At 48.1% G+C, this 20,571-nt stretch overlaps 2 protein-coding genes across 4 annotated transcripts in view; both read left to right on the top strand.

Annotated features, from left to right (window-relative positions):
- The window catches only part of LOC128880331 (protein slit), a 346,273-nt gene that overhangs the window by 227,648 nt on the left and 98,054 nt on the right, over positions 1–20,571 (top strand). The gene's annotated exons all lie outside the window — the stretch shown is intronic.
- The window catches only part of LOC128880339 (zinc finger TRAF-type-containing protein 1 homolog), a 179,752-nt gene continuing 163,221 nt past the window's right edge, over positions 4,041–20,571 (top strand). Inside the window, exon 1 of the mRNA XM_054130333.1 lies at positions 4,041–4,044. The gene's annotated coding sequence lies outside the window, so the exon portion shown is untranslated. The remainder of the gene's footprint in view (positions 4,045–20,571) is intronic.

Genomic DNA, 20,571 nt, shown 5'->3' with positions numbered 1-20,571 from the left:
CGAGTCCTATCAAAGTATTATCAAATTTTTCTGTTACCGAATTCGCGTGTGACCGAATTTTCAGAGCGAATTCTCGCACGCTACCGAATATTCGTGCGTCCGAGTTTCGGAGACGTCGAAGCCTAACTCTATACATTTTTAACGCGTTTTAATATCCTGAAATCGAAGCTACCGAACTCGGACCAGAGTTTCAAGGCTTCACAGTCGTTTCCACGACTATTTTCTCCGCGTCCTCGACAGCATTCACTGCTTCTGACAAACTAATTTGTCGCGAAACAATGACAACGCGGCGCTGGTTGACATGGACGACGAGGTAAATGGAATGTGTCCAATCATCCGGTGGAACAGAGAGCGATGCATCCCGTCAACGCCTCGTCCTCCGAATACCCTCCAGGCGCTTCTCCCTTGTTCACCCTCTCCGTCCCTTACTTTATCTACCCATCTGCCTATCTAGCCGCTTGTCTGCGCGCCGGATCTTTCCGACGATATCGCGTACACGCGGCGAGTCAATGGCTCGGGGTAGAATCAAGATCGACGTGGGCGTTGAATAGCGTTACCGATAATCTGATAAGTGGTCTGTAGCTCAACGATGTTCGCCAGGGACTTGGACGTGCATATGCGTAGTTGATTAGGTGATTGGGGGTCTAGGATTCGGGGGCTGGGCGAAGCGCTGGAACTTGAAGAAGACGTAATCATGCGGTGACAACGCGTGGAGGTGATAAAGCTTTGGACACTGGAATCGTTAAACCAAGGGAACGGGTTGTAGTTGGGAATTTAGGTGCGTGGGAGGTTCGACACTTTGTTATTTTGGGGATCCATAGTTTGAAAGCATCGAGGTGTTTAAAGTAGTGACATTTAATTGTAGGAGTCTAAACGAAAAATAAGGCACGGGGATTCGAAGCCACGATCCTCGGATCCACAGTCGACCGCTTTACCTACGCGACCAATCCCGTACCCTACGTTTCGTGTTCTTATTTGACTCCTTATTGTTGGGTATGGGAGGCGCGGACACTACATAATTATATGGCGACAACTCGTGGAGGTGATAAAGCTTTGGACACTGGGATCGTTAAATCAGTGAAAACGACTGCACTTGGAAATTTAGGAACGTGAGAGTCTTGATACTTTGTTATTTTGAGGATCCATAGTTTGAAAGCATCGAGGTGTTTAAAATACTGACATCTGAGTGTCTCGAAAACTTGTTATTCGACTCAGCACTTGTAAGGGGATACGACTCGTGAGCGAGGCTCGATACAAACCACGTCTGTCGCTCAAATGAATAAAACTGTTCCCAGCGACTGTCGTTGTTGGTTTAATCCAGTATCGACCGGCGCAAGTGCGACCGATTGCAAAAGGAAGAGCGCGCAAGGAGGAACGGCGAGATGATAACAGGGTAGACCGCGGGCAAAGAAACTGAAAGAGAACGAGATTGTTGGGGAGCGTCAAAGGACTTTGAAATTTTATTTCCGCTCGAGATGGCACCCTCGCGGAACGGTATTTGCGTGGCTACAGCCAGCCAGAGTGCCGTAATTACCCGCAATCAGTCACAGGATTACGTATGGAGACCCTGCAGTTCCACCTATTCCGTCCCCCTTTTTCACCGTGGCTCGCGTCCTCTCGATCTCGCGACCTTTCCAATGGCCAAGGACGGATGCAGGTGCGAAGGATGGTCTCAGGAGTCCTCGGTCGGCGGAGATTTTTTCTAATCTCGGCTCCCAACGACCAGCCGTCCCTCCCGCGAGCAGGAGTGGAAATAAGATCAGACGGAATGGCCGTGCATTTTTTCGCGTCATGATAGGTACCGTCGCGAACGGAGCGTGCGATTTAACGTCGTTAGCGCGGAGAGGCGACCATTTGTCTGAATGAACGGACTCTTTCCACGAAACATGACCCAGAGTTAGCGCAACGCGGACCTGATTAAGCTGATTTAGATCTGACCGCGTGATTCTCGCGCAGCAGGTGTAGCCCAGACGTGACCTGGACTCCTGGAATTTATGGCTACCTGGTCTAGGCCTGGACGGACTGGACTGCTGGTTTGTTAGGTCTGGGAGCCCTCTGTTTAGATCTTCTTTCTTTTGGTAACGTGGCCGTCAGTCATTTTTTGTCCCACACCCACTCATCGTTCTCTAGTTTAACCCTTTTTTAATTACAATTTTTATGTGACTGGTGGAGTCGATCGATTTGTGAACGTTTAACAATTACCTCTTCAACTGTTCGTTTATCATCTCTCATCACCGAGTCCTTCATCCCCCTCGGTCTTTCCAAGTCCACCTCACAACTGACCAGATCCAACGTTAACCTACACAACCTCCACTCGAAGTCGGTTTACTCCACGTGTAACGTTCCCTGCGTCCCCAGGGCCCAGTGCTCGTTTCCAGCAGGAGTTTAATATCTCCTGCGAACGTCCCGAAAATTCGTAACGTTTAATGAAGCTCGGCCCTACCGATTGTCTTTTTCAATCGACCACTCAGCCCCGGCAAGTGTGCCAGAGATGCGGCAATAGGGGACGAGCACGGCGATGATGAACGACCACCAGGAGCCACCCCAGTCGCCCGGCTACGGGGGTGCGTATGCAGTTATGCAGAGTTCACCGATGCGTCACTCCGGGTGCATTATACAACGCACCCTGGGACCGCGTATTCCCCGGAGAGCTCCTTCGACGGAGTTTCCCTTCGAATATATTCCAGTTGTCGCGCGGACCGGCGCCTGACTCGCGTTGGATCCAAGGAATACTTTCTTTTAAGGGAAATCGATAGTGCATCCTTTGTAGTAGCTCTTTGGGGGAGTTCATGCAATCTCTAGCGGTGCATCCTGCAGCTACTTTTCAGCAAATTTCATTTCGAACGGAGAAGAATAAATTAGGAATTTATTCAAACTTAACTCGACTAAACGAGTATCCTTTGAAGAAGCTCGGGGACGAATCGCGAGTTCCAAAGAGCTGATGCGCTATGTATAGGTTATGTTTGAGCCGGTCGCTGCGCAAATCGATCGACTGTTTTTGAAAAGTCTGAAATTCGAGTACTTGGTATAGTCGTGACTTTTTATGTTTATAATAACCAGACTGCGGATCTTTATGCGAAATAAAATTTTCGCAAACGTGGCTAGAAAAATTGAACCTAAATAGGAATTTATTTTGTTCTGCGAATATTGTAACGTGAACTTTGATTTCAATCTTTTTTATATTCTTACGACACGTTTGTGGTCCTGCGAGGAATCGGATGGAGTTGATGGCATCGAAACCGTCTAGGACGACACGTATATTACTAGCGAGATAACCGTGGATTAAAAATAGGCGCGCAGGGGCGTTTGTCGAATACAAAATGCAATCCGTCTGCTGACATTTAAAGGTTAACTAAAGTTCTTTAGTCGCCTTTAGGCTGCGTCGCGTTTTTACGTCCTTCGCGGATGTATAGTTAAAACCTCCTCTTTTACCATCGCTCCCCTCGCAGCCTGTAGGAATATTATTATTGAGAGCCGACGGTGCAATGTATCCCTTTGAGGACTCCCCGCTTTGATCGCATTCTTTGAAATTGAAGCAATCAATATCGCGATACGTGTTGTTCTTTGAAAAATAAGTAGGAGGTTTAGTTGAGAAAAGGAAGGGAATTTACAAAGGAAATGGGTTCGGGAGGAAGCTTCGCGGCCCGAAACCTAGTTTTACGGTCTCATACGGTTTTATACGTCGATAAACAACTAAATTTCACGGACAAAACTGGGAGAACGGTTCGAGAAGGGCCAGAAAATACAGGAAAACTCGACGCCAGACGGGACGAAAACATTTCCAGCGCGTTCATTACGCAACGCTCGACGTATCGAGCCGTGCGAACGCTGCGACAACATTAACATTATCAAACATCGAAATTACGTCGAACGCTAAACGTGGCCAGGGGCGGCGATCTGATTAATCCGATCAAACGTAATCTCATTTGGCTGGGCGCGGTAGTATCGCGTATCGTCGCCGCCTATACATTGTTCGAAGATGCACTAATGAGAGAACGTCGCGCAGAAGAGCGCGATCATCGAATTTAATTACCGGTATCAACGAGTCCGCGGCTCTGGCAATATTTGGACAGTTCGTTGCCAAGTGGTATTTCATCCCGAGCGTACATTCGTCGTTTCACACATTCATTGACCAATGGACTCCGTCGCGAATGTGTTAAAAAAAATCCCAAAAGTAATGATTATTCGAGCGAAAGGAGATTATTCTTAAGCAATGCTTGGTAGATTTACGATGTTCAAAGGGTTAAACCAACCGATTTCGATAACCGAAGCGGAAAAGTCCAACGCCCGGATAATAAGGTCATTTTCATGATAGATTACCATCGCGGAATCTAATCGCGCGTATTTACACCGTGTCTAGACTCTGCTCGAACGAGAATCAGCAATTTTAATGAGCGATCGGAAGACGATGAATGGGATTTAATATCCACGGATGGATTAATAGCAAAGCGAGATGCCCGAGGTGAGGACATTTTTTGATGAATCGACGAACGCTCGAGTCGAACCACGATTGATCTCGATTCGATTCGACGTCTCCTGCGCGATTCCGTCCATCCAGACTTCTTTCAAAATTAAAATTAATTCCGGACTTGTAATTCGCCAAGATATTATATAATATTCAACAACGTCACATTGGAAATTGGCTTCTCGTGAATTTTTTTGCACGATTTCCTTTTCAACATTCGTTTCCGAAAGACCCAGGGTGGTTTATCGTCGTAAACACAGGCGTTCGACGACGACGCGGCGTGTACACAATATTGCGGGCAACGTTCGCGAAAATCGGTCCTATCGATCAGAGCCTGTAATTAAGAGGGGCCATAGGCAGGGGTGGGTTAACGAACCGTTGTATTTCGACGGTATAATAATCGAGCAATGCGGCAGCGCCGCGAAGGGTCGCATGCCAGCTTCCAGAGCCAGATAATTCAACGAAAGGGATGCAGTCGCGAAGATTGATTGCGATCGATCGCGCCACGACGTCCTGAAGAAGGCGTCGTCCTTGGCCAATCGTGCAACTTCCTGGTCAAGTAGAGAGTAAGCACTGTTTCGCGACTGTAACTATGAAAATTCGATGAAAATTGGGTAGCTCCATATTTTATGGAGCCAAGAGTGAAATTCCTGGGGCAATGTAAAAATTATACTCGCCCAGAATGTTGAAAGAGGTTCTGACAGCTTCATGGCGAATAATTTTCACGGTTAACTGGAGTTTTCGTTGTTCGAAGGTTACATGCATTCAGGACGCTGGAGGATTGCGCAAGAGCCCGTAACGCGTATAATTACAGAGATTTTAACGACACGTCGACTTCAGACATGCCAACAATGGGACATTGTAACCGCAGCGCGTATCCGAACGACGCGATTCCAGCCGAGCCTGAATTTCATTATTGTTACAATAATTAATATAGATGGTCCAGAACTATGGCTATTACGTGGAAGGCTGCTTGATTGCACCTAGAGGCGGTTAAACCTGAAACAATCTCCATAACCTGACTGAAACTTGATGAAAGAGCTGTAGGGAATAACGCCAAGACTCTGCAGGATCCCAGTATTAACCCCTAGACATACAATGACGAGTTAGGGTGGTTTTGACGAGTCTGACTCGTGAACACGTCAGACGTGGTAGACGTGTCTGGTTCCTTTACATATTCCAAAATGTTTCGAAATATTACATACTTCACAGCAGCATTTTTGCGATAACATAAATACAAGAGAATATTAAATATTTTTTGAACGTATGAACTTCCGTTTTATTTATATGCGTCACCGATTCAGAAATTTTCGTCAGAATCCACTTTGAAATTAAATTTCCCCCCGATTTCAAGCCTGTGTACCTCGTCCCCGAACAACTTCTATCCAATTCAACGTCCCGAGCAGTCTTACTCCGGTGGAGCGAACCCCCAAGTCGCGGGCTACATTTGGCCGGGATCAAGCGAACCGATCGTGCCCTTCTAATTATGGGGGTGTCCCGACTGGACGCCACATTTTGATGGTATAATAATCGAGGGAGTGCGGGGTGGCAAACAGTCGGTCGCGCGGAGATAATCCTACGGATCAGAGGAGCGGAGGAGCGCGACAACGTCGCCTCGTAAATTCCACGGTGGCGCGTGACTCACGACAGGGGTTGGGATCAACCGCCCTCCGTGCCCGCGGAAGGAGCCACGGGGCCGACGTCACGGGCATCGCAAAAACTCGTTTCGACGCGGACGAAATGAGACGCGAGACCGTCGATGCGAAAACTTGGAATCGGTTCCCCGTCCGGCCTCTGGACTCGCAGTGCTATCAGAGGAACGCGACTCACAGATGGACGACGCGCGTCACGCATCGCTGCGCGCGGAATTCAACCGTGACTGGTGCCTCCATCTGAAATTCGGAAGAGTTGCGCGATTCCGCGTGGCTGGCTCGCGTGCCATCGGCTAGGGGAGAAATGGGATCGACACCCTTTGCGAGGAACGCTTTCGCGGTGCCAGTGATCCGTGTCTAGGCTTGACGTCCCACGCGTTACTTTCGTGTTTTTCACGGGATAGGTACTTCTTTATCGCTTCTTTATCGGTGGACTTTTGATGTCAACCGCGCGGCCAATACCAAAAAAATGTATACAATAAAAACTGGATACAAGACTGGAGTGCAAGGAAATCGGGACCCAAACATGGTCTTACAAACTCGTCACCATTAGCAGGTTCTGTGAGTCAAGCACTTTGAAACCTGTCTTAACGCTACACCTAGTTGACCCATATGCTGACCCTCCTAACCTGCCTATCAAAGCTAGATACGCAGAATTAAGTAACGTCGTTAAACGCACTAGAGCAGACGTTGATAGCATCGAAGCCATGTCATCGACGCGATAATCGCAATGCTGACAGTGTAATTTAAGATAATCCGCTGTATAAACACGACTCCACCCCTCGACATATAAGGTGCACCTCCATCGCATGCATATCCTCGCCGAGTGAATAAGTAAAACAACCCTCTAGAGTGTGGGACCTCGAGTGACCCGGAAGCTCCAACCTCGAAAAAAGCTGGCAAAAAGGATGACGACGCGCAGCTCAGCGCCAGCCGTCTTATCTCTCCTCGCACATCATCTCAAACAATATAAATCAATGGACCGTCAGCCCTTGGCACGGCATTAGCAAATATAAAACAGAGCGTCGCCTGTGCACGTACGCGTATATATCGCCCCAGCATCCAGCGAGGGCGGGGCCTGGACCTCGAAGCAGGTCGTTTTTTAGCCGCGTTAAAATGCACCCTCTAGCGGGAAAGCGTCGCGCCACCCTCGTCTCGAGGCTCGCCCCCGACACGGGCCACCGGATAATTCTGTTTTAGTTTCGCATTACAATACGACGTACGGTAGTGTCCCTGCGGGGGTGACTTGCTCGCACCTCCGCCAGTCCCTTCGTCGTCCCGACTGCATCATGCTTCCCCCCCCCTCCCCTCCACACTCCTTTTCGTCGAAAGAGAAATTCGTTTTCCCGCGCTTAACTTCGTTCGTTGTTCTTTTTCTTTATTTCTCTTTTCCGAAGACGCTCCCCGCGGCTCCTTAATCCGAGCGCCAGGCGGAATTTGACTAATGCAATCGCAAATGCTAAGAAGCCATTTCTTCCCGGCCATTGTGCCGCGTTATTCCGTTAGTCGCGCTCCGCCAACGTCCCTCCGGCACCCTACCCCGCCCCACGCCCCTGGGCATAGGTAGAAAAGAAGGGCGACAATGGAGAGAACTCCGCGAGTGTACTTGTTACGAACGCGTCCTCCTCTTCGCGGGGAGCTCGAGTGGCCCTGGCGGATTTAAATGTTTGCCTCCGGCTAGAGGGGCGGTCTACCAACACGTGAGTGCCTCTCTCGGTGATTTTCGGACGGTTAGGACCTTGCCTGCCACTCTCGCGGAAAGTTCTTTTTCTTGTTGCAGTCCGCTGGTCCGGGGGTTGCACTTAGGGAGACTTATTTCCGTGGAATATGTGTTGTAGGGATTTCCCTTGCTCCCCGACTGCGCTGAATTTCAGATTTACATAAGGTTTCTTATTCAGGGGCGGTTAATACGTACTGTACATTGCAATCGGGTGTCGCGATAGTTTCAGCGGACGACGAGCATGGAAACTAGCGACGCCACCGAGAGTGGCACTACCGCCATGATGGCATGTAACTGTGGCGCCATTAGTTTAACTTCTCGCCACGATGGCATGTACCTGAGGCGCCGCTAGTTCGGCGTTCTCGTCAGGATGTCGTGCACTTGTAGCGCCCTTAGTTTAGCCCTCAGGGGCTGTAGCGGTGTTTTTCTAAGCTACAGTACGGGCTTAGCAACCCCGAGGTACCCGAGCTAGAGCGCTGCCAGCGAGTCCCCACAGAGATGAGTTGTCAAACGACAAAGAGATAAGAAGTTATAAATTTACCAATAGGTGGTGTTTACGCCATGATGGCGTGTACCTGAGACGCCACTAGTTGGCGCTACCGCCATGATGGCATGTACCTGAGGCGCCGCTAGTTCGGCGTTCTCGTCACTATGTCGTCCACTTGTAGCGCCCTTAGTTTAGCCCTCAGGGGCTGTAGCGGCGTTTTTCTAAGCTTAGCAACCCCGAGGTACCCGAGCTAGAGCGCTGCCAGCGAGTCCCCACAGAGATGAGTTGTCAAACGACAAAGAGATAAGAAGTCATAAATTTACCAATAGGTGGTGTTCACGCCATGATGGCGTGTACCTGAGACGCCACTAGTTGGCGCTACCGCCATGATGGCATGTACCTGTGGCGCCATTAGTTGGCGTTCTCGCCACCATCTGCAACAGTTTGTCATCACATATTCCTATCTCCTGCCCATACACTCCTTCTAATGATCATCTGTCCACTGCTACCCATTCGTTACACGGTAATCTTCTTCATCCTCTGCCTCAGCCCCAGGCTCGCTTCGAACAGGGTCTCCTCGAAGGGATCGATTCTCCTTAAACTGATCCACGTGTGCGTACGTGTTCCCAGCTCCTCGGAATGCAAGTTCACGAACAACCAATTTGTCAAGCCGCTACACGAACGAAGTGGATTGCTCTCATGATCGGGCAAGGTTTCCAGCTTGGCTGGAAGGGAATGTCGAACGTTCCTATCGCCCGCATCCCGTCCTCCCCGGCCAACTGTGTCGCGGAATAAAATCCGAAGTATATTTCAAGCTTACGTATGCAGACGGCCACTGCCAAATTCTCTCGCAAATCCTCGCTCAAGAGGCGAACGGGAATGCAACGAACGGACGCGGAGCCCTGGCCAGACCGCGCGTCCTAACAAAACAGTGTGACGTGCCACGGCACCGACGCAAAACACCCTGAAAACTTGCCAATTCGTTCGTCGGGAATTCCCGAGGTGGCCGGATGCGACCGTAACCGATGATCGAGGAACGGAATGATTCCATTTGGCAGTCGTTGTTCCCCGAGCCTGGAAAACGGCGTGCCGTTTTTCTGGTAAACGGCTTCTTATTGTTTAATTGAGCTTGGGAGGCCAGCAGACTGGCAGGAAGGAAGCAAAAAGCTCGCAATGTCCGCTTCAACGTTGCCGAACGACGAATCGAGGGCTCTGCTCGCGTTGGCTCTTGGGAAGGCGGATTGCAAATCTGCCAAATCGAACAGCGGCTGTTCCGGAGACTCCCGGTCTCGTTTAGAAGTCTTGGCGCCTAGTGACGAGTAACTGATAGGGCAGAAAGCCTTAAATTAATAGCACTGATTCGTCGCCTAACAGTACGAACTTTCAACTCTCAATCGATACAACTAAACGACTCTCGCTCCAACTCAACACAGCCGCAGAGAAACAATGTAAAATTTAGTTCGTGCCTGGTCTAGAATCCGTTGCGTTGGTCGATGCCGCGAAACACGATCGGCCCTTCTCGCGTCATTGTTTTTAATAACAAAATCTCGGTACCTCTGGCGCTATCGGATTACGAAACACCCGATACCCCGTGCAGGGTTTTTTCCCTCTTTTTTTCCCTTCCCCCTAGAGCGGACGCTGATAAAACGAGGTTCCCAGTGCAAGGATATCGGTGTTGGCCGGCTTTCTAGAGATCATCGCGTCGTCCAGCAGCGCCAGGGACAAGGGTATTCGGTTTCAATGATATCGATGCCATCGTGCCGATACTGCGACATCCCCTGTTGCGAAAGGGTGGCGTAAACGAGGGATGGGACACTGGGCGAACGGCACCTGATCGGGTGCGATGCGTCGAGGGTCTCGTAGCCTGCTTTTTTTTGAAAAATGTCTCCAGTCAAGACGAAGTAATCTACAGGCTGTTGTATAACCTGTGATGCATAGCGGTGGTTCTTTTTTTAGGTATGATCATTGTGATTTAGTAGAGCAGAGACGTCCCAAAGAATATCGTGCAAACCTGATTTCAACCCTAAAACCTGGCCCCAACAACCAGAGGAGAAAGCTGTGCGTCCCAAGCAAAATTTATGGATCTGAATATAGAAGTTGTCTGGAGATATACAGGAAGGTATTCCAAGGGGTAGGTCCCTCGTGGGGGTTAATATCATTTTCTTTCTGTAGAATAACGAGGGAATTTTATTGGAAACCGAATCTTGATCGATGGGTTAGCTTTCTGTAAGCTTTTAACTGGGGATTCGAGAAACACCGATACCCCTAACGTGCGAATCAATTTTATACGTCATTTGTAAGGCTTAAAAGTATATTCCAGCGAGTGGAAGTATTTTTATTCTCAATCTTTCGTGAAGCTAGGAGTGGTTAGCTAGACTTTAGGAGGTTTATACAGTCAGTCTCATAAATATTCGTGCCTTCTATGTCTGTTAAAGAAATCTGTCTAAATTAAACGATAGGTTTGACATTTTTAAATAAATGTTTCATTGTAAATATATACACGAATAAACTTTACACTTCTATGTATCAATAATGAAATATTTATTTGAAAATAGCAAACCTATCATTTAATTTAGACAAATTTCTTTGATAGACATAGAAGGTACAAATATTTATGGGAATGACTGGAACTAAGAAGTCTCGATCCCCAAATCTAGTACACTACCATTCACTCAATTGCATCCCCAACTGACGCTAACCCTCACGCACAGGTTTCTTCTCCTCGACACTTATCTCGTTCCTCCTCGAGTGGCTTCTTCCCTGTTAGGACCGCCAGTGTTCTTCGTCGCTGAAGCAGCCCACTGGGCAGTCATTCGTCGGTAATCCAATCATAAACGCCCAGCCACCGGGTCAGAGGCCCCCGCCGCGTAACAGTAATCCGTTATTACAGAGAGATTTTATTCCTCCTGATAGAATTTCGCCGGCAGCGGCGGCCTGCCGTTTCCAATCCCGCGCGGAACGTTCATCAAAGCAGACAAGGACGGCCACGGATTTCCCGATTTTCGAGGCGTTCATTCGTGCGTCATCGCACGTCTCGTCACGCGGACGTGGGCCCCGATAATGCACTTATCCGCAGCTGGATGGGGAGTCGCGCGAGGCTGGCAACAAACGCGATGAATGCTGGCTTGATTGGAGCCTCGAAACGCGCGACGATACGTCGAAACGCGACGCCCGTGGCACGCGCGATTCGATTATGAGAGACGCTGTTTGCTGCATGAATCCGCGACGAATAGGTGGGGCAGCTGCCTCCGGAGCTTCTTGCTGTGCAGCGATTCAGGGATTTTACGACGGCTTGATAGATCGTGGGAGGGATCACTGTTCGTTTCGGGTGGCTGAAGTACGTTTGACGATGTTTGAAATGGATACTCATAAGCGTTTGTACATGACAGTTGAATATCAGGACTTGGGAGATGAGATTTGCAACTAGGAAGATAGAAATAAGGATTTGGGACTAAAAGCTGGTGACCTGGGACTCAGAGTCTGGGATAAAGGGACCTAGAAATAAGAACTGAAGTCTCAAAGCTGTTGACTTGGGACTCTGGGATTAAGGATTCGAGACTTGAAATTTCCTGCATCTCCAGAGCCTACTTTACCTGGCCTTCAAAATCGGTTCCGCGTTGGCCAGGCCAGCTAGATGAAACTTCAAACATGGTCACCGAGCCAACAATAACGCACCGTAAGACGCAATTCTAGCGTGCACCGCAAGCCGGGTTCTCAGAGATTCCAGCGGGACGCGGCATTGATGCTTCGGTCACGGAATGCCTTTGACGCTCGCAACAGAACAGAGCTATAATAGATTCATGCGAAATCCGTGGTAAACATAATTACAATAATTCTGTGGCCACCGATCAAAGGGGAATCGCGTTCCGGTCAGCAATTACGGGATGGAACGTTATTGCACAGTTACAACGGATACATAATTCTTCGTTCGAGATTTCCATAATTTTTCCGTTGGCCTGCATAATTCATGCGCGGTTTTCAATCACATTCATTTCAGCGAAGCCTGTAATAACCATGCGTAAATCCTGCAGCGTCGCTACGCATTTGTATCTATCGACGCCAGCCTGTCATTACATTGATCAAGATTTCCTGCTTCGCTATCATTCGCGCTTCTGCGATGGTCCTGCCAGGACGCTACCGGAATCGATTGCTTGGCAAATAATGAAGAAACTCGCGCGTAATGTATCGGAAGATGACCAGGGCTTTCAGATGTCTTAATGACCTAGAAGGACCGGACAGTTAGATGTTGGAAAGTTGCTAATGATCAATGCCTGCAGGAGGTGAGGCGTCGGTGCTGGTGTAAGGCAACAAAAGCTGAAAGATAGAAGTGGTTTCCAGGCCTACATAGTCGAGTGCTATGCAAATCCTGATGCTAATTTCGGCTTTGTGCTTAGAGATGTTAATTACGACTGTCAAGAGTTCTCAAGAGAACGTGCAGGTTCGCAACAGTCGTCCAAGTATCTTATATGCAACCGGTCTAGTATCGCTATTAATCACCTAACTCCAAGCACTATGCCTTGAGGAGTATATTTTTTCCTTGAGGAAAGTATCAGCTATGACTGTCAAGAATTTTCGAGAGAACGTGTAGGTTCGCAAGAGTTCACCAAGTATCCTCGGTGCATGCAACTGGTATATCGTCGCTATCAATCACCTAACTCCGAGCACTATGGCTCGAGAAAAGTATCAACCCAGTGGTTCACTTGTCGAGGACCTGCAACCCTATCGGAGGAGGATCTTATCAAAGGATAACTGTAGACATGACAGATACATAACGATAGACGAGAACAGTTTCGCGTTATCAAGAAACAATCAGTTCCCGTTTCCTCCGCTCGAGCAGAACGTGTCCACCTCCAATCTCCAACATCTACCTAATCCCCACGCAACAATAGACACCCGAGGACTGGGGGGCCCAGCGAAAGTGTCAACAAGCGTCCCTTTTACGTGTCCAGCGTTCCCCAGTAGCTCCAGTTCCTCGGATCTTTTAAAAGTCCATCGCGCATCGGACGCAAACAGAAATTCAAGTAGCACTCGAGATGCTCGCCAGGCGTGACTGGTTGGACCGCGGCTGGCTAGGTCGGACGACGATCGCCGCGAGGGACGCGTGACGCGGCACGCCGCCGTACGGAAGCCGATCAGGCTGTTATTACGCGATCGCTTTCGTTATTTAAAAGCGTTCCCGGAGGCCCCCGAAGCGGCCGACTCTAATTCATCGAGGACGATCGGAAGACCATCCAGCGAGATTAACGAGCCCGATTCCATTGACGCTCCGCGTTCAACGCTATCCGCGGCGTAGGATCGACGGACGTGCTATTTGCATAATCCGTCGATTTTTACGATTCTCGTAGAGCCCGGGGAAGGAGGACGTCGATCCGCCAGGACTCTCAGATTTGCATAAGGTTATTCTTTCCTTGAATGCTGGGGGGATTGGTTAATCTCTGACTGGAGGCCTCGTTGAAACGAGGCTGACGTCACGTGTCCAGCGGATGATGCTTTCGATGGAGAGAGCCACTGGAAGGTGTTAAGGACGAGCGACGAGGTTTACTGTGTAAACCGGGTCTCGGTGTCGTCGCAGGTCAGGTAATAGGATCGAGAGACAGGCTAGATGGATGAAAGCTGTCCTGGATACACAAATTTCTTTTGCTTATTTTGGGATGGGTTCAGATAGACACCTGTGTCTGTTGAAGGGAGTGGATACACGGTGTTATGTTTGTACTAGGGTTGTAGGAACAGGTTTGTTAATGAAATGACATGCTTGTTATCTTGGGTCCAAGCGGAGATTGCAGATGTATGCTAGGCTTATGCATTCTTTGATAGCACAACCTCACTTCTCGTGTATTCGATCGCGAGTTAATGTACTCTATCGAATAATAATCGTTGAAGTAACCTACTTTTTCCCCTGTAAATATCATTTAAATGAATTAGAAATGTATCCACATCCGGTATTCGACAAGGACCGTCGTCGACGTCGCCCCGCCTCTATTCCCCTGACAGAGATTGCCTTTTTTCTGCACCTGGTCACCTTTTTACGTGTACTGTGTTATTGATTTATTCGCGGTGAAGTTTAATTAGGAATACAGATTTTAATTAAAACCTGTCCAGTGCTGCGTTTAATTAAAAACTTGTTTGAAAACGAAACTTGTTCAAAAGACACGATATATGTAATCCGATAGCAAATAAATGACAACTCCGTGATAAGAAAGTTGCTGCTCGAAGAGTAATTATCTTGCTTTTCAGTTACGTTGTTGCAAAATAATTTTCCTCGAGCATCGAAGTAAGCGGCAAGGGAAACACGAAAAACTAAATAAACGCATGAACGCGATATTCGCGATAACGCGAACGCATTGTTCGGTATTGGCCGCGTCCTGTCGCACAACGAAAAAATACAACTGCATGTTCGATCGCGGAGCGTATTCCAGTTTAGAAAGTCGGAGGAGAAACTGTGACAATGACCCAGTTGGGAACGAAAATCGAGGAACTCTGGCCGTTAACCTGGAAAATACGGTTCGCTGGTAGCCCGAAAAATTGTATAAAGTTCGCAACATGAATTCCGAAAGCTGCCAATACGATGCAGTTGGCAAAACATTCCCCTAGCATCGGCCATTGGGTACCATTATCGTAAAGATGTGACGTCGATACAGGAAGCGAGCTCAACGAAAGCCAAGATACCCTTATTTTTCACCTAAATTTCCAGAAAAACGCTGGAAATATCGATAACGTCCACCTCAACGCGATATGCGGTGCGTAAGCATTTTATTAAAAAACATGCCAAAAACATGCCGTATCCGCGAAACATAAACGTAACCTCAGAATTTTATTACGTCTGATAGTACAAAACTTTTCAGGATCAGTTCTTCGTGACAAAAGAAGACGAAAAGTCTTTTAACGTTCTGCGATTCTGAGGCTCCGTTATCAAGATATAGAGAATTAAAGTTTAACGATGTAACGCCCGCCATTTTGTGTCCCAGTCAGCTGATCGCGTCACGTGACCATGCATGCGCACGCACAAGACTTTGGCTGCTTATATCTCGATAACGAAGCGTTGGATCACAAAACGGAAAAGGACTTTTAGGTTCACATTGAGACGAAGAATCGATCCACTTTTTAAACTCTATCTCCCTCGTTACTTTGATGTGGACGGTCTTCACGCCGTCGCACATTTTTGTCAATCAACGTAATTCGCGTAGAAAATGAACGGTTCGAAACGCGACGGTGGAATTTAACACAGACAAATAGCGGTGTGCATCGATTTTCCAGATAGGTAGGTGCAATGTGGCCAGCAATTAATAGTAGAACAATTGTTGGTCAACGCGCCGCTGTTTCCATTTAGTGTTCGGTTAGCGCGATAATGGAACTGTAAATCGTTCGACGTTTGTAATTAATCAGGGTCGACTAGTCGATTCGATGGCGTGCCGCGTGCAAACGATTTCTCGAACGCCAAGACTTAAAGATTGTCTCGATTCAGAAACAAACTCGAGGCCGTTCGGGTAAATAAATATCAAATGTTTTCCGACGGCAAGGAGAAGATTAACGATCCCAGCTCTCTCCATAGAAATATGATTCTCCTGCCCCGAGAAGTGAATAAGTTTATTTCTTCGAGGAAGAACGAAGTTGCTACGCCCGATATTTTATGATACTTCGCAGATTTTGTTTGGTTTCTTCGAAACTTGGAAATTTAAAATTTTCAGACGTTCGGAGGAACAATGTCGAGGTCCGAAACGTCAGGGACAGCGTAGAGAACGTCGGTGTGCATTCCTACGCGAGGGAGTCGCTATCTGGAAGTCGGGTTTAACAATAAAATGAATTTTCGAGCCACGAGTCCAAATTACCTTCGACGATAAAATTGAGTTACGAAGCTCTCAGAAGAATTGTTGCTGGAAGTGGGTCACGTGCAAACAAAGTCGACGTGGAAACGGTATTTTTTTGAGAATTTAATAGGATCTGTTTCCCTTCCTCGAGCTGGCAAACTTTGAAAGAAACTTCGCAAGGTCTACTTAGAGATAGGAAGTTTCAGAGAAAAGATGCTTCCTACGTGGCATTGAATTTTTCATTTCGGGGAGTAACTGCAGCCTCGTGAAATTGTCTTGGACGATCCTCTTGAAATATCGCCCCTTGCTGAGGCGGAAATCGTTTCTAAAATCAGGATGTAGGTCTCAATTTACTTAAAATTAGGTTTGGCGACTCGCTCGTTAAGCAAAACAAAAGTTTGAGAAAAAGAATGACGCCCGTGCTGCGAGACTTTTAAGACTTTTACCGTCAACGTTAAAAACCGAGCTTTCAGCGTCCCGGTAGCCGCTCACGCCCATAAATAACACTCGTACCGAACAGGAACGTCATTAAAAATCCCGCGGGTTTTCAGGCACACATCGCTTGATCGGAATGAAATATGAACAGTCGACTCGTAGAAGCTTGTTCCGCATAATGAAGTTACACGCAACGCTGGCTTTGTACAATTTTATTTATCTTTTCCGCGGCTTATGATTCATGGCACCGGCTCCGATCGAAGCTCCGTTAACGTTTCCGCTCCGGTCGAGCATTAACGATACTATACGACACCGTGATTAGCATACTAGACGAGCGCAAAAAGCGTAAAATGTTGAAATCGGCTGAGATCCGGCGACGGGGATCCGACACACTGGGTGTCCCATAACGTATCCGACAAACCGTTCCAACACGTCCACCAGGTCATTCTGGATGAAAAGTGTCCTATAAAGTATAGGCTTATTTCCATTCGTAGTCGAGACTAGTGTTGCAACGTCTGGATACTTGGATTTCTCATGTAGATACTGATATACTCTTCGAGGAACACCCAGACAAATTGATTGGGTCCGATCGGTGCCCCATTTTCTTAACCCCAATTGTTGGTTTAATCTCGCTAACGTTCCTGACGATCAGTTGCACTCCAACACTTTCGACCCCAATAGTGATTGACATACCCCGCAGCCGCGAACCTACCTAGCCTTGACAGACGTGCATCCCATGGGCCCACTCATCCCAGTTCAACGTATAGGTATCCCACAAAAGTAACACGTCGATTTCCAAAGTAGATGCTCCTCTATCGTCATTGATCTATCACGCCGCCATGTGCATTATTTAGCAATGAAAAAGATACCAACCGAACACGCATTAACTTCAGAGTTGCGTTCAATATAGATCGGTGTTGATGCGACGCGACACAATATCAGGGGATCGTTTGAGCCTGGGACGTGAAAAATTGGCGGATGGTTATGATTGTAATACGCGCAGATAAATCAGTCGCGTCCCATGTCAGAATGATTCTCCCTGCGCGCTTTGATGTGCCGATTAATTAGATGACCATCGGATTCAATGAATAGATCGTTGCTTTGTGGAGCTGTCCGCGCTCGACGATCGTAACAAATACGGCATAATTTTGTGTCACTCGAGTCGCGATGATTCGTGATTTTTATCGCCGGGTGAAAACGTTTCTGATGTCCCGAATATTGATAATGGATGGCTCTCGAGCAACATTCGAGGCACTTCTGTGTCATTCTTCGACGCTACGAAGCGTTTAATTTTGAGATAAAGCACCACTCGTGCCTAGGATATTGATAATAGATGGCTTTCGAGGATGGACAAGAGTTGGATCGCTTTGAAATGTAATTTTGTGACAAAGTCCTACCCGTGCCTCGCATATCGATAACGAACGTCCCCGATTTACGAGCGTTTCGCGAGGCACTACCTTACCATTATGTAACGTTGCCAATCACTTATCGGGTCCTCGGGTGTTAACAAGTCCGGCATACGTCTGGCAAAGAGGCTGGCGTGTACCTAACCTCTAATTATCGACGAAAAGGTGAGCAACGTTTCCGAGGGAAACCCCGTCCCGCGTTATTGCATTAGCGCGTTTTTTGCATACAAATTTCCACGGGACGACGCGATAATATAATCTTTTTTCCGCCGGTCATCCCGTGCCTTTTTGAACATGTGTTGCAGCGCGGGGGTAATTTTGCATATAAATTGGCTCCCAGACGGCGCGCGCCCCGAGAAATGGGAAACCGGTATTCAAGGTGCTTTCATAGGGACGAGAGAATACCGTGAATACGATTAAAGCGCGGCTCTGGTCACTGAACAAATTTCCTGCTTCCGACAGAGAAGGAAGTATATCACGTCTGCCTGCCTACTTAATTCTCTATGAATCGCGGCGGAACGTGTAATGAAAATGCAATGAAAATGTAACGAGCGAAACGGTGTAATTGAGGAAAATCCTTCGAGCTGATGGCGAGCTGAAAGAGCAGAATTCTGACGGGATATTTGCATACGTCAGCAAACATATCGTATAATCGCACGGGGCGAGTCAAGACCACTGGAAACCATTCGCAGTATCTCTGCCAGGCGATTCTGGGTGAAAAATCTTCTATAAACCGTGGCCCCACCTTCAGCCCCCGCTATGGTAAACGTTGCGACCTCTGAAATCTTTGAGATACACCTAAGTTAACTATTCATCTACCCAGCTAAAAAAAGGCTACAGTGATGTCTCGTTAGTCGCACAAATTTGTCCAGGATAAGTGCACAGAAACCAGCCCCACCACTGGGGGGGTGTACCTCTTGAGGGATCTAGGAGTTCGATCGCCGAATTTCGTATATTCTTTGATGTTTGCCGCCGAGAACGGACTTCTTCTTTATTCGCTGTCCTTGTCTGCGTTCGACGGGCGTCGGCAAACATCAAAGAATATACGATGTCCACGTTAGTCGCAAAAGGTCAGTCCCGAGTTTGTGCGTCTAACGAGACATTACTGTATTCCTGCCAAGCAATAGTTAATCTCTGGAGGCCTACCTGGATATATGCTGCACCCCATCTGCAACATCTGTCATTGCATGTATCGAATTGCCAGCGAACAATGCTCGGCTGCACCACCACCGCCAACGCAAGTAAAACAAACGTATCCTCTCCTCCCTGCTCTTAAAGCACTCAAGGTACTCGGTTCAAGGCAGGGAATCCATTCCGGCCGAGCGTTATTTCCCCGAAAGAGGAGAAAAGAGGCTCGCGACCGCCACACTTCCCTCCGAGGTAATTGCGCAGAACACAAGGGAAATCTCGTCGGTGTACGTGCGGACCTGACGAGGATGGAAACGCTAGTAGCAGCTGGCGTTCTGGATCGTTGCTCCATTCATAGTTTCCTGCTCGATTGAACAGCGCTCGAGGAGGACCGCGTCTACCGGGCCGACTGCTTCGATTCAAGGCTCGATGCGACATTAAATTTCGCCTCGTTAATTCTACAGCCACGCCGCAACCGTAGTAAATAGCGGGATCTCTACTTGCAATTTACCTCTGCGTTGCTAATTATCGAACCTCCTCAGCGGACGTGCCCCTTCCTTACGCGAGGGGATGCTCAGCCTCTGAGAAACTGAAGAACCGAGGAGGTTCGAGTTCCAAGATTAAAACAAATCAACGAAAACGTTAGTTTGAAAGGAATTAAAGGTTCCACTGCTTTCTCATCGTGAAAGCAGTGGAACCTTTAATTAGACAATCCTCCACGAGACGTCAGACCGCACCTAGCGACATCTTTCATGTCCAGCGCACCGTAAGCGATATTAACGAGCCTGACGGCGATAACCGCCCTCCGTGTCGGTTTTTGGGGTAATTATCCCAGTAGCCAGTCCATTGTAGAGGTGTCTCGGATCAAGCGCAGCCATTTGTCGAGGAGGAGCACGAGTGCCGCGTGTCTGGAGGCATAGAATTCGGAGAGGTCTCTTGCCCGAGACGAGTCTCGAGATAAAATCGAACTCCGCTTCCTCCGGGGGTGCAGTCTCCGTGTTGGAAACGTCAGCGTGACTCGCAGCCATCGAGCCTCAGAACGCCAGCTTCAGAAGGCGCATTCCTTCGTTGCAGCATTTAGCTTCGGACGGTCTTACTCGTTTTGGGTGACTCGGGACTTTAAGGTCTGCTTAGACCAGGATGCATGGAGAGACACAAACAGCATGGCGGAGTGTATCGATAGAGGAGGATAAATGCAAGAAAATCGGAACCCAAACATTGCGTTTATCCAGTCGAGGTTTCTATTTTATGTTTACATTTGGCTCGAGTCAAGCGTCAAACGTAGAAAAGAGCAGAGAGCGAAAGAGAAAGAGGCCCGAGGGAAAAAAGCAGTCGGCGAAAGCGTATCAATCGGTTAAGATCATGTTACACTGCTCGCTCGCCGAGTGTCAATGGTGAACCCCCTCAGTGGTGGGGGTAATCACCTTGAGATTGGGAGAAATCGTATATACTCCACGTTGATAACACAAACTG

Source organism: Hylaeus volcanicus, chromosome 7 (genome assembly GCF_026283585.1).
Source record: "Hylaeus volcanicus isolate JK05 chromosome 7, UHH_iyHylVolc1.0_haploid, whole genome shotgun sequence".
NCBI lineage: Eukaryota > Metazoa > Arthropoda > Insecta > Hymenoptera > Colletidae > Hylaeus > Hylaeus volcanicus.
Note: the sequence above shows the minus strand (reverse complement) of the source record. Positions and strands in the feature narration are given on the sequence as shown.